At 44.7% G+C, this 12,678-nt stretch overlaps 1 protein-coding gene across 6 annotated transcripts in view; it reads right to left on the reverse strand.

Moving 5' to 3' along the window:
* Positions 1 to 12,678, reverse strand: part of sulf2a (sulfatase 2a) — a 79,836-nt gene that overhangs the window by 52,931 nt on the left and 14,227 nt on the right. For 2 of the 6 annotated variants that reach the window (XM_089009842.1, XM_089009844.1), the window contains 2 exons: positions 4,862 to 4,912; positions 4,665 to 4,766 (listed from right to left, as the gene is read on the reverse strand). The exons of 2 other annotated variants lie outside the window; for them this stretch is intronic. The gene's annotated coding sequence lies outside the window, so the exon portion shown is untranslated. The remainder of the gene's footprint in view (positions 1 to 4,664; positions 4,767 to 4,861; positions 4,913 to 12,678) is intronic. 2 more of the 6 variants (XM_089009841.1, XM_089009840.1) reach the window with 1 other exon arrangement.

The raw sequence follows: 12,678 nt of genomic DNA on the forward strand, positions 1-12,678 counted from the left end.
GCCAAGGTATCACTGTATTTTATTTGTTCGCAGTCTTTCCCCATGAAATAGAAAACAGCAGCGGCTGGGGCCAGTTTTGTCACCTCCTGTCTGTGTCATCATTAATGTCAGCATACCTTTGTTTCCAAAATGGCTCGCTGAGCACAGCTCTTCATCTAAGGTCACAGCATTAATAATTTTCTTTGGAAAACGAAGCATTGAATAGAATGGGAGATTTTGCTATGTTTGCCCCCCCCCCCCCCACCCGGAGATGAATAGGCAGCGCTCGCCATTTACTGTAGGTCATGGTGAGCCAGAAGGTCAATCAGATTCATGAGAAGAGGATGGTGGACAAACGCGTGTCCCCAATGCAGCCTCCCATCTGGTCCTTTGCCCACACTCTCCTCCACCAGAAACAGAAGTAAATAAGCATCCCGGTCCGTTCAAGATGCACATAAAATGGCCAATAAATGCCCGCATTGGGCATACATGAGGCAACACCGCCAGCGTTTTGTGGACAGCGATCGTTGGCGGCCTTGTTTGTTTACTTCCTTGTTAAACGTGCATCATTAAAAGCTATTAGCGCAATTATCTTAATGGTGTGCGAACAAAGGAAGGCAGAGGAAGGAATTGCGACAATGTCAGAAAAAAGGCATCTGAAAGCAACAGTCACACATTTTTTTTGCATGATGCGAACGCCCCACCCCGCTCTCTTGCCAAGTGCTTCCTTAATAATAATTATTATAATAATAATAATAAATGTAAATTTCTCCACTGCGAGACTAATAAAGGCAAATCCAATCCAATCCAATAATAATAATAATACATTTCATTTGTAAGCGTCTTTCAAAATTCTCAAGGTCACTTTTCAGTCACATGATCAGTTTTTCTGTGGGTGAGCAGCGGCTGCCACACGCGCCAGCCTTCACTCAACCCAGAAGTAACTCAAATAGATAGAAAGCTTGCTCGCTAGCTAACAGATTGCTAATAGATAGCCAGCTAGACAGTTAGCTAACTAGATAGATAGCCACATTGCTAATAAATAGTCAGTTACATAGCTAGCTCGCCAGATAGATAATAGATAGCAAATGGATAGCAAATAGATAGCTAGCTAGATAGCAAATACATAGCAAATGGATAGCAAATAGTTTTGAAATGTATTATTATTAATAGATAGCAAATAGATAGCAAGCTAGGTAGCTAGATAATAGATAGCAAATAGATAGCAAATGGATAGCTAGCTAGGTAGCTAGCCAGATAGCAAATAGATAGCAAATGGATAGCAAATAGATAGCCAGCTAGTTAGCTAGATAATAGATATCAAATAGATCCTTGCCAGTTATGAGACGACCGGTGACACCGTCGGGGCAGTCGCCCCCCGGGGATCTGCCAAGCAGCCTCTCTGCGTGTGGGGCCACAAAGCGTCGTGGGGGGGTCTTCACCGGAGGCTCAGTGCCGGGCAGCATGCCCAATGTTGACAAAGCCTGGTATCGCCTGCTGTCAGGCCATTATGTGCGCACCACGCGGAAGGAATCAATTAGGCTGAGCGCACAACACAGCACTTTAATATTTGACTCGGAATCAGTGGAGCGCGCAAGCAAGCTGGCACTTCTTGTCTTGCTGATGTAGAAAATAAGGGTCAGTCTCTCCAAAAACGTGTAGCAGCGCGGGAGTAAGTAAGAAACGACCACGCACGACAAGCAGGGAAAAAAAACCTCTTGTCCATCACAGGAAGTGGACATGCAACCAGCCTGGAGCTTACAATCAAGCCGAGCGCAATGAAAGACGAGTCCATGTGACAGAAAAGTGACTTGAGGAGGTTGTGGTGTCACGCAACCCTTTGATGTCTTTCAAGTGAGCCTGACTCATTCCCACGCAGGCCAAGAGTATATAAGTAGCCAGCGTGGGACAGAGAGATTGGGGGAATCACGGGGCAGAATCATTTGGACTCAGACTCAGACACACACGCAACTCGCAGAGACCCGCACTGCGTTGGACGGAGTTTCACAGCACGACTTGCTCGACTCCACGCCACGATCAAGCTCTGGGATACATCGACGTGTCACTACTTACAATTAAAGAGAGACATCAAACTCTTTAAGGTCTACGTTTGCCAGATCAACTGTGAAAAAAGGTTTTTCTTATTTGAGACCTTCTTACTACGCCGCTGGGATATTGAAGACCTCAAACAGAGTAGCTCGCCAAAAGCCTCTTGTCTATTCATGTTGCTGAGACAGATCAGTCAACAAGACAGGCTTATTTTTAGATGCGTGTGGGGGGGGGGCAGCTTTTGCTCATACAGTCAAACCTGGGTTTTCAAAGATCTCATTTCTCGACCAATTTGATTTTGCAGCAAAAATTGGTGTTTTTTTTATGCCTCTGTTTGGATTGGATTTGGATTTTATTAGTCTCGCAGTGGGGACATTTTCCATTTCACAGCAGCAAAGTTATGAAAGGAATCTTCTTCTTTTCCTTTCAACTTTCCCTTGACGGGGTCGCCACAGCAAATCAGTGTCCTCCATCTTTAGAGGTTTGATCTGCATGTTTGTTTTGGCCAAGCTTTTACGTCGGATGCCCTTTCTGACACAACCCTCTGTATTTTTCCGGGCTTGGGACCGGCACAAGAAGACTTATGTCCCTATGTGGCTACAGAACAAGCAACTCGCTCATAATGAAAGTAGAAAAACAAAATACAGGAGCTTCTGGAAAGGCAGCCACTCTCGCAGCGCCGTCTTGAAGTCAAAACAACAACAAAACTAAATAACAAATAACATGACAACACAAAGACACAGAGAGTCATTCATCTTAAGCACTTTCTGTACCCTCTTTGGGACACGAAGCAGTTCCAGATCTCTTCAGCAGTCGATCAGGGACATCACGGTGGAATGTGCATGTCGACTACAAGATAAATGTTGAAAGCATACAAGACGCATCCATTGACGAAAAGAGATTCTCTCACATCTCCTGTCCCACATAAATCCGCTTCGATTCCAAGCCGCAACAGTTACACAGACGCATCGGCGCTCTGCGCTGACGCTCCCTTTCTTCTTATCGCGGGCTCCTCAAGCCATGCATCCATCCAGCCGCAGACTGTCCAACAGCACCAACCTTTCCGCTGAAAAAGCGGGGCTGTGAAGATGCTGCCCATCACAGGCACAACAACGTCACTTCCTCGTGTCACGCGTCATTGTGACTGACGCATTAGTAATGTTGAATCACATTTGTATTAAAAAGTAGACAGGTTAGGCTGATATCTCCGCAAATCGGATTTTATCCTCATGTAGCGTTTAATTGTAGATGTGCACATCCACCATGACGTCCTTGATCCACTGCTGAAAAGGACACGTTGATCCTCTCCTCTTTCATCTGCTTTGTCACAACGAGGGTACAGAAAGTTTGAAGAATGAATGACTCTGTGTATTTGTGCTGTCATATTTGTTATTTAGTTTTTTTTTTGTTTTACTTTGTTACTTCCTGGTTGAGTGAACGCTGGCGCGTGTGTTGCTGCCGCTGCTCACCTGCAAAAAAAATATCCTGTGACTGTAAAGTGTCCTTGAGAGTTTTGAAAAGCGCGTATAAATGAAATGTATTACGGTATTATTATTGTGAGTTGACGTGTTTGTATTGTTCAATCAGACTATCAAGCAGGCATTGATTACATTGATTATAATGGAAAATGTTTCGGTTATCGAACAAATCGGTTTTCGAACAGTGTTTTGGAACAGATTATGGATGAAAACCCAGGTTTGACTGTGTTTTATATTGAAGGCCAGTGATTCATTGTGCTCATTAGAATGTTTGCGATTGAACGTGGCTCCTGAGCTGCGATTGATGCTGAATGACTCCGATCGGTGCGATGCAATTAGTTATTTGATAGGCCATTGAAGGGAAAAAAGTCAACTCAAATTCACATATCAAGTGTGGAACAGGCCTGCCATCCTCGCTTGTTTAGAGATGAAAGTGAGTTTACAGCTGAAAGCCTTGGGAAGTGAAGGCGATTTTTTCCAGCTATTGGTTTAACAATCCTGACCCTTCTTGGCTAGCTCATTAATGCTCTTCTCCCTCCAACCCCACCCCCTGCTCTCTCTCTCTCTCTCTCTCTCTCTCTCTCTCTCTCTCTCTCTCTCTCTCTCTCTCTCTCTCTCTCTCTCTCTCTCTCTCTCTCTCTCTCTCTCTCTCTCTCTCTCTCTCTCTCTCTCTCTCTCTCTCTCTCTCTCTCTCTCTCTCTCTCTCTCTCTCTCTTTCGATCTTTTCATTTCACTCTCTCCTCATCTCCACCTAATTAGCATACAGCCTTGACAACCAGAGCGGGGGAAATGTGCCGCGACCACTTCTGGGCTAAAGAATCCCAGATTCATTCAAAGGAGACCACAATAAGCACACTCTCTGCTTTGTGCTAATCACTGTCAGACGGATGAATCAAGGTGACAAATCGAGGACTCCAAGATGCTTGGGATGTCTCTGAATGTGACAAATTCACAGACAAACGTCAAATTGCGGAGGTGAACACAAGTCTGCTGCAGAGGTATGACAAATAGGGCGAAATGGGAACGCTAATCTGTATTCCTCCTTGAAGAAGGCATTCCAAAAACAATCCATTCAGTACACGTGCAACATTCTCAAGGCATACAGGATACATAAGAAACAAAGAAAACATCACACGTGTCTGACAATGTAAATCTAACCTGATTGGATTGTGCAGGTGGACCATGTGGAACGGTCGCGCCGAGGTGACACAAATGAAGCGGCGACGGGCCGCACTTTGCACAGACCGGATTGCAGATTCGCTTTGGTAACGCACACGTTGCATCATACGAAACAAAAGCAAGTGAAGAAGGCAAAAAAAATATGTTGCTGCCGTTAGGTAGACAATCAACCTTACCTGTCTGGAGAGCAAGCTAAACCAGACGTCCTCTGCGTTAGAAGCCAGTCACTGTGAAACAAACACAAAGTCAAGCCAGGATGCCCATCTCACATGCTTCCCCATTTCCGCCTGACCCCACCCCCCCTCCCCCCGCCCCTCTTCCACTCTACTTACTCCGCATCCTTTTGAATAATGCCGCCCGAGATTTGTGAGGATGTCGTTAATGCTACTAGGTAGAGCAAAGGACCCTCAGCCTTCATTAAAGATAAGCATGGAATAGTTCCTGTACGGCACTCAGAGTAAATCACTTTTCCAGTGGTCAGATTGCAGGGATGCAAGGATTGCAGGGATGAAAGCGATATTTGAACTACTTTGGCATGAATGGCGCGCAAAGGAGATCAAACTATGCACGAGGAAGGAATGACATCAAATGCACACCCGTCAAATTTCTCCACTGTGAGACTAATAAAGGCATATCCAATCCAATCCAATCCAATCCAAAGCTAAGCGAGGAAAGAAGCCAAGGGAAAGAAGCCAGAAGTTTGACTTTTGTTTAGAAGCAGAGTTTATCTGTGAATAGAAGAAACAATGTCTGACTCTAATTCACAGGTGTCAAGGCCAGGGAGCCAAATATGGCCCGCCACATCATTTTATTCGACCTGCGAAAGCAAATCAAGCAGTTCAAGTGCCCACCAAAATTTCAAACTGTCCAACTGTCAGAGGTGTTTGATCGGACACTGTGGACAAAGGCTCAGACACAGAAAGGTTGTCTTTTTACTGCCGGCAGGGAACGCAGTCATTCATGACAGAGGCCCAAATTCTGCAGCCCTCTGCCAAGCTATTTGTTGGGGTAATTCGCCATACAAACATCTCTAAACATTGCTCTGTAATCTTTGTTTAGATTTTGAACTTCCTGATACGTCATATCCTGCTTTCCCTTACATGATGTCGCATTTACATTACGTCACATCCTTTTGCGCCACACACTGTGCGCCGTATAAAATGCTCTCCCTTCTAGTTCTCTCTCTATCGCCATGCTTCCTCCTTAAGCCGACACCGCGATGCCTTCGCTCTCTCCAAGATTAAACCAATTTTCTGTTCTACACCTGGCTCCCTGATGATTTAACCATCCTTTTCCATCAACACCTGTAGAAGTGATGAATCAGGGACGAACGATCAAAATAATCCAACACTATTTATTGAGAGTATATGCAAATTAAAGTGATACATTAATAAAACATAGTTTTCTTGATTAGAATACCACACCCCTGGACGTTCTGAGGACCAACCGCTCTAAGCAATAAAACAGATATTTTTCATTGGTTGTCTTTTACATGAACTGATAAATTTGTAACCTGGCTAATGAGCTCTTCCTGTGAGGGAGTTTCAAGTCCTAAATTACTCCTGTGACGAAGGAGGTAATGAGCTAATGAGCAGTACGCAGGTTAGCGACTTTGTGTATGGACCCGGCAAGTAGACTTTCATTCTGATCGTTTGGTTGGACTTTTACCAATCATGAGGAAAGGAAACCATTCATGTTAACGGTGAGTCCTATCACAAAGTTATATTAAACAATGCCGCGCGTGCGTGCGTGTTTGCAAGGGTGTTTGCCTGCGTGCATGCGTGTGTATGCATGTGTGTGCGTGTGTGTGTGTGTGTGTGTGTGTGTGTGTGTGTGTGTGTGTGTGTGTGTGTGTGTGTGTGTGCGTGCGTGCGTGCGTGTGTGTGTGTGTGTGTGTGTGTGTGTGTGCGTGTGTGTGTGTGTGTGTGTGAGAGAGAGGCTCTCACTGAAAAACATTTCTAAATATTTTACTTTTATGGTTCTCGTAGTCAAAAAGGTTCCCGACCCCTGCGCACTATATAAACCAATATGGATGTAATGCATTGTATTTCGGACAGCCACCCTCATTCCAAGCTCATATAACCCCAGATGCATATAATTTAGGAACTATCTCATTTTTCTGATGAAAGAAGAGAATATAAGGTTTCTTACGCTGCACTGAATGTTTGTTTATGCAGCAAACTCAATATTCTGTGGGACCTGGAATCCTAGTGACAATGCCAAAAACCCTGTCATTGGAGTGGCCACATTTTTGCACGTCTGGCAGTGAATGAGTTAATCTTGATTTCTAATTTGAAAACTAATTATTCATTCATTTATTGTGCGCTCTATATGTAATACATGTGGAGGAGATGAAACATTCTACTGGTTTCCCCAAATTCAGAACAGGCCCCGAGAGGAACTACAATGTGACCTGCGGCCCAAAATGACTTTGACACCCTTGCTCTAATTGACTGAATTGACAGATTCTTTCAATGGGTATCCACCCACGCTGACTTTGAGGATTCCGTCGCAGAGAAACGGCAGTTCAGTTGGAGGTCACTTGTACCCCCGACGCGCAAGGTTTTAAAACTGTCGTCGTACGACTCTGGCGGCATAAGAAAATCCAATTTCAGAGATTTGTAATTCCATAAACCTTATTATTGCAATACAATGGTCGTTGCACCTTAAGGCACAAAAGATGGGCGCACATAGGGAAGGATTGCGTGCGGCAGAGTCGTGGCCGGGATCAACGTGGGGTTACGTGAGGGACACAGAAATGGAAATTGAGCCAGTTGCAGTGAGAAGAATAAGAACACAAGAGAAGCATTGGGCCTTTGACACCAGTGCTCTAGAGCAGGGGTGGGCAAACTTTTAGACTTGCGGGCCACAATGGGTTCTAAAATTTGACAGAGGGGCTGGGCCAGGAACATTTGGAAGGAGTGTTTGTGTGCAAACCTCATAGCACAGTAAGAACACTACAATCCAATTTATTAACTGTCTTTCAAATGTGAAAAATAGCCCTTATGAGTTAATAAATTTGTCTCAAGGAATATGCAAGATATTGCATTTACATTCTATTTCGCAGATACTGGGAGGAGGAAATGGAATTATATTAAAATAACATACGCACTGTGATTTATCAAGATTGCGTCTATTTTTAGTAAGTTTCAATCGAACGTGCAAAGTTAAAGAAATCAACCTTTATTGAAAAATGGAATCACTTTCAACATTCAAAACATATTATTACACAACGCAATACTCAAGCTCAATAATATCTACTTGTGTTAAACTCCGCAAAATCATGGATGGATTGTCAGGACCGCATGCTCCACAAACTCGCCACAGACGCCCTCGCGTTCTCGCGCAAACATTACACGTGTATCGTTGCCAAGCACACAGACAGAGGCTACCTGCAGCTGAAATTTTCATATTCGGCACGACAGCCAATCTGCTTCGTGCTTCGGACTTTCCCGAGCGTTATAAGGTCGTGCATTTGCATATCATTTTCCCAAATAGATGCACAGAACCTCAGCCCAGAAGAAAGATTCAAAAGAAGCTAACAAAATTTGTGACGCTACAAAACGTAAACGTACATTATACCGTGATTGTAAAGTGTACTTGAGAGTTATGAAAGGCGCTCAGTGGATTGTAGCAGACAACGCAACACAAACATTGCATTGTGCACCATGACGACAAACGACAACTGGAGCAAAATCTTCAGCCAGGGATATTTACCGTAAATTACGCAAGGCAGCATTTGTGGTAGGTACATCCGTAATTAAAAAAAAAACATTATACTTTGCAATAATGTTTTTTTGCAATTAGTTGTCAAATTTGTGCTTCAAGTTGTGAAAAATGGGGCAGGCAACTTTATGGCCAGTCAGGCAACTTTTCAGAGTTGTCTGCCCTGTTGTCTGCTAACTTTTTGTCATGAGTTTCAGACACTGTTTTTACCATAATTTGGACAAGTTCGGGGGGCCGGATTAAAAAGCCTGACGGGCCGTATGTGGCCCGCGGACCATAGATTGTTAGCGTCTGCTCTAGAGTGTCTAGTGCCCAACCGCTATATATGAAATTAAGCAAGCCACAGAGTCACCGTAACAGGGGAGTCAAGGCAGGCAATTGCCTCATTGGCCCTCCGTGACACATATGGAAGGATCCGGGTGGGGAACTTTCGGAGCGGTCGCGTTATCCAACATGGCAATCAATGCAAAGTGATTCCATACAAGGCAGGAATTAAATGTCCGCCACAATGGTTTTGGTGGGACTGAGGTGCCAGTTGCAGACACTGGAGGATGCACATTCATTAGATGGGGGCGGGGTCAGACAAGAAGTCTAAAACACTCAAATCGATACATGAAGCTCAAACTTTGGATGAAGCAAGTAAGAATAATGATGGTGGCAATTATGATAATTTGTCTTATCTGAAGTGATCACTGCAGGTTCACTCGCAACCTCCCACTCGTCCGCCGCCTTTAGCGACGGTCGTAAGTTATTCACAACTGCGACAAAACTGCGGCAAAAGGTCAGCGATGACCCGGGGAGCTCAAATTTGATTGCAACAAGGCTCTCTCGTCTCCCTCACACCCGATACAAAATGCAGCATTGTAACAAGAATTTAGTCTTCTCTTAAAGGACAACCGACACCATTTTTTTGTTTCCTAACTGACATCAGAAAAAACGTTTTATAGCATCTAAAATACCCAAAACATGCAGGCTGATATTTTTAATCAAATGCAAAACACCAATTAAAATGACTTAAAGTGTCCCAAAACTGGGACAAAATGAGCTCGGAGCTGGGGAGATTCTGAAAGTACCGCTCCCTTGTTCGTGATGTCACGCCAGAATACTCCTTCACAAACTGCCTTTCTCCAGAATCAAAACAATGGCTTCAGAGGGTTCAGATTCGGAGAAGATGCTTTCTTGTTACTCATCAAGTTATGAATATGATTCAAATAGTTCTGAAAAGGAAAGCATAAATGTTTGCAATCGATTAAAGTCCTTCTGTATCCATGGCGTACAAGCTCCGTTGGAAATGGGCTGATTTGACCGCTGGGAATTTGTGTAAACTTACGCCTTCTTTATGTGTGTTACCGCAATTGCCTGCGACACACAACGATTTACCATCGCGCTATTTATGTAGTTTTTCTTCTAATTTTGCGATCATAACTGTGTTTTGAGACAAAAAAAGTACCCAAAATGCATTGTGTGTCGCTTTCTCCGTCAGGGGCGTTCCCTCCGTGACGTCACTTAGGGCATCGTCATCAACTCAGAAACAAGACTTCCTGAATATTCAGCGCGAGTCTTAACACATAAAATATAGCTATATGTGGTGGAATCTTTGTAAAATGTGCTCAGTAGAAGTCATTTGAAGTGATTTTACAAATTATGGACTTGTCCGGGGTTGTCGGTTATCCTTTAAATAAAGGATGGTGAGTTGTCCCAAGACCAAAAGGGCAGCGAGGCCGTTCTCTGGGTGAGTGGGGGTCTCACTGCGGTAGCTCGGTCGCCACACAAAGGGAAAGCTTTAGGAATCTGATTGGTTCCAACCAAAATGTAGTTGTTTTTTTGTATGCCTCGGTTTACAAGCGAAATTGGGTTCTTGACCAAACTGAGCGCACCTGAATGCACCACTCCATTCCCCTCCCCTTCCTTATGTCACTTCCTCGTGTCTCGTCCCAAAGGGAGCAGGCGTGTTTGTATTGTTTAATCACAATTAAAAAAATGCAGACATTAATTACATTGATTATAATAAGAAATGTTTCAGTTTGTAAACAGGTTTCTGGAACGGATTATGGTCGAAAACCGAGGTTTGACTGTACCTGAAAATACAGGTAACATCCAACTTACAACCGAGTTCTGTTCCGACCAAACGGCCGTAGGTCAAAATGGTCGTAAGTCGAAATCCATTCAAAATGTTGAAGAGAGACTCGGAGGCTAAATGACTCAAAAACTCCACACCTCTGGTGCCATCACATGGTCGATTTGCTGTGCAAGAGTGAGATGCTGGCTGGCCAAAATTGTTGTACACGTTGCTAGCGCGTTGCGGTGCCAAGCGTAGAAGTCAAATTTTAAAAATAGGGTCTGGAGGTCGTCAGTACGGGTGGTCGTAAGTCCAGCTGGTCGTAAGTTGGATGTTACCTGTAGATGCAAACAAGTCACGAAAGATGAGAGGAGCAGAATTGGGTGGTCCCTCCACCTCGGTGGTGATGCCAGTCAAATGGGCCAAAGTCTCTTGTCTTTTTTGGGACCACCCACCCCACCCCAGTGACCATTGTGCTGTGTCACTGACATTCACCGACTGTCACCTTGCGTTCAAAGATGTGGACGCATCCATCCCCAGTGCGTTTATCAATACCGCGTTACCTGTAGATGCAAACCATAATCCGTTCCAGAAACCTGTTTACAAACTGAAACATTTCTTATTATAATCAGTGTAATTAATGTCTGCATTTTTTAAATTGTGATTAAACAATACAAACACGCCTGCTCCCTTTGGGACGAGACACGAGGAAGTGACATAAGGAAGGGGAGGGGAATGGAGTGGTGCATTCAGGTGCGCTCAGTTTGGTCAAGAACCCAATTTCGCTTGTAAACCGAGGCATACAAAAAAACAACTAAATTTTGGTCGGAAACCAAATTGGCCGAGAATCGAGACGTTCAAAAAGCGGGGTTAGACTGTGCCCTTGGCTACAACGACAGCTTGAGTCAACAGCCCCCCAGCATTAGCATGCAATGCATATTCACGGGGGTCACTTGGCGACACATTTCCCAGCCGCTTTAAAAAGCAACGCGTCAAGCGTCTTCCAAATCCCGCATGGCCACTTGCGCATTCACAGCACGGCGGCTGCAAACAATGTCAACGGGTCTCAAGGTCGCCGCTCCGGAGTTTGCGAACGGTTTTGCCCACGCATCAGTGTGTGTGCATGGGCATTTGTACCAAGGGGGACCAGTGGACAGGTGGACTTGGCGGAAGCACCGCCCTCGAATTGAGTCCGCTGGCGTTCGGTGAGAAAAGAGGCCAGTTGATGTGGGGCTTTGCGCTTCCTTGGAAGAGTGCGTCGTAATAAATAATGAAGGCTTTCCCGGAGCTTCCTTATATGCCTGCATCCCATCTTCACGTTTGTCCATCCATCCACCCGAATCGACAATAACAGCGTGGATCGTTGCGCCGGGCTCCCGCATGAATATTTCACCCTCTGGGTCACTTCTCGCTAGACCCCTTCTGTATCATAACTGCTACAGCTTCACGGTAAGTGGCGACCCATCAAGATATTGACAAAACACGGGCAGCGAGTATATTTGCTCGCCAGGAATATGAGCAGGCAGCGACTGCCGTGATCATGGCGAGCCAAGAATCAGAAAACCTTTATTCGTCCAACAAATACATAAATAGGTGTTTGGATCGAGTGGCCAAAAAAATGGTGTCCAATTAATCTTTTCCCGCCGTCCATATTGGAGTTCTGTTTTCTGTTGCGGGCTGTGAGGAATTTGGGGAAGCCATTCGAATGTTTCATCCCCTCTACGTATTACATATAGAGCGCACAACAAATTAATAAGTAGTTTTCAAATCTGAAGTCAAGAATATAGTGATACCTCGGTTTACAAACCCGCTGGCTTACGAACTTTTCGGTTTACGAACGTTAAATTTATGAAAATTTTACCTTGGCATACGAACTATTTTTTGGGATACACACGGAGCTGCCACAATGAGTGATGTGCCTAAATGGCAGCCGGCTTGTTTTGGTCCTCTATTCCCCGCCCCCTAGTCATCGGTTAAAGCCACGTGATTGGTCAAGAACGCAGCAATGAGGGGGTGGGGGTTACAGACAGAGAGAGAGAGTGAAGCCGTTCTCTAAAAAGAAAATGGCTGCTGACTTTTTTTGTCCTCTATTCCCCGCCCCCAGTCTTCGGTTAAAGCCACGTGATTGGTCAAGAACGCAGCAGTGAGGGGAGGTGGTTTAAACATTAAAGAGACAGACGAGAGAGAGAGAGACAGAGAGAGAGAGAG

The sequence above is a fragment of the Hippocampus bargibanti genome, linkage group LG12 (genome assembly GCF_051943395.1).
Source record: "Hippocampus bargibanti isolate YZ-2025 linkage group LG12, ASM5194339v1, whole genome shotgun sequence".
Lineage (NCBI taxonomy): Eukaryota > Metazoa > Chordata > Actinopteri > Syngnathiformes > Syngnathidae > Hippocampus > Hippocampus bargibanti.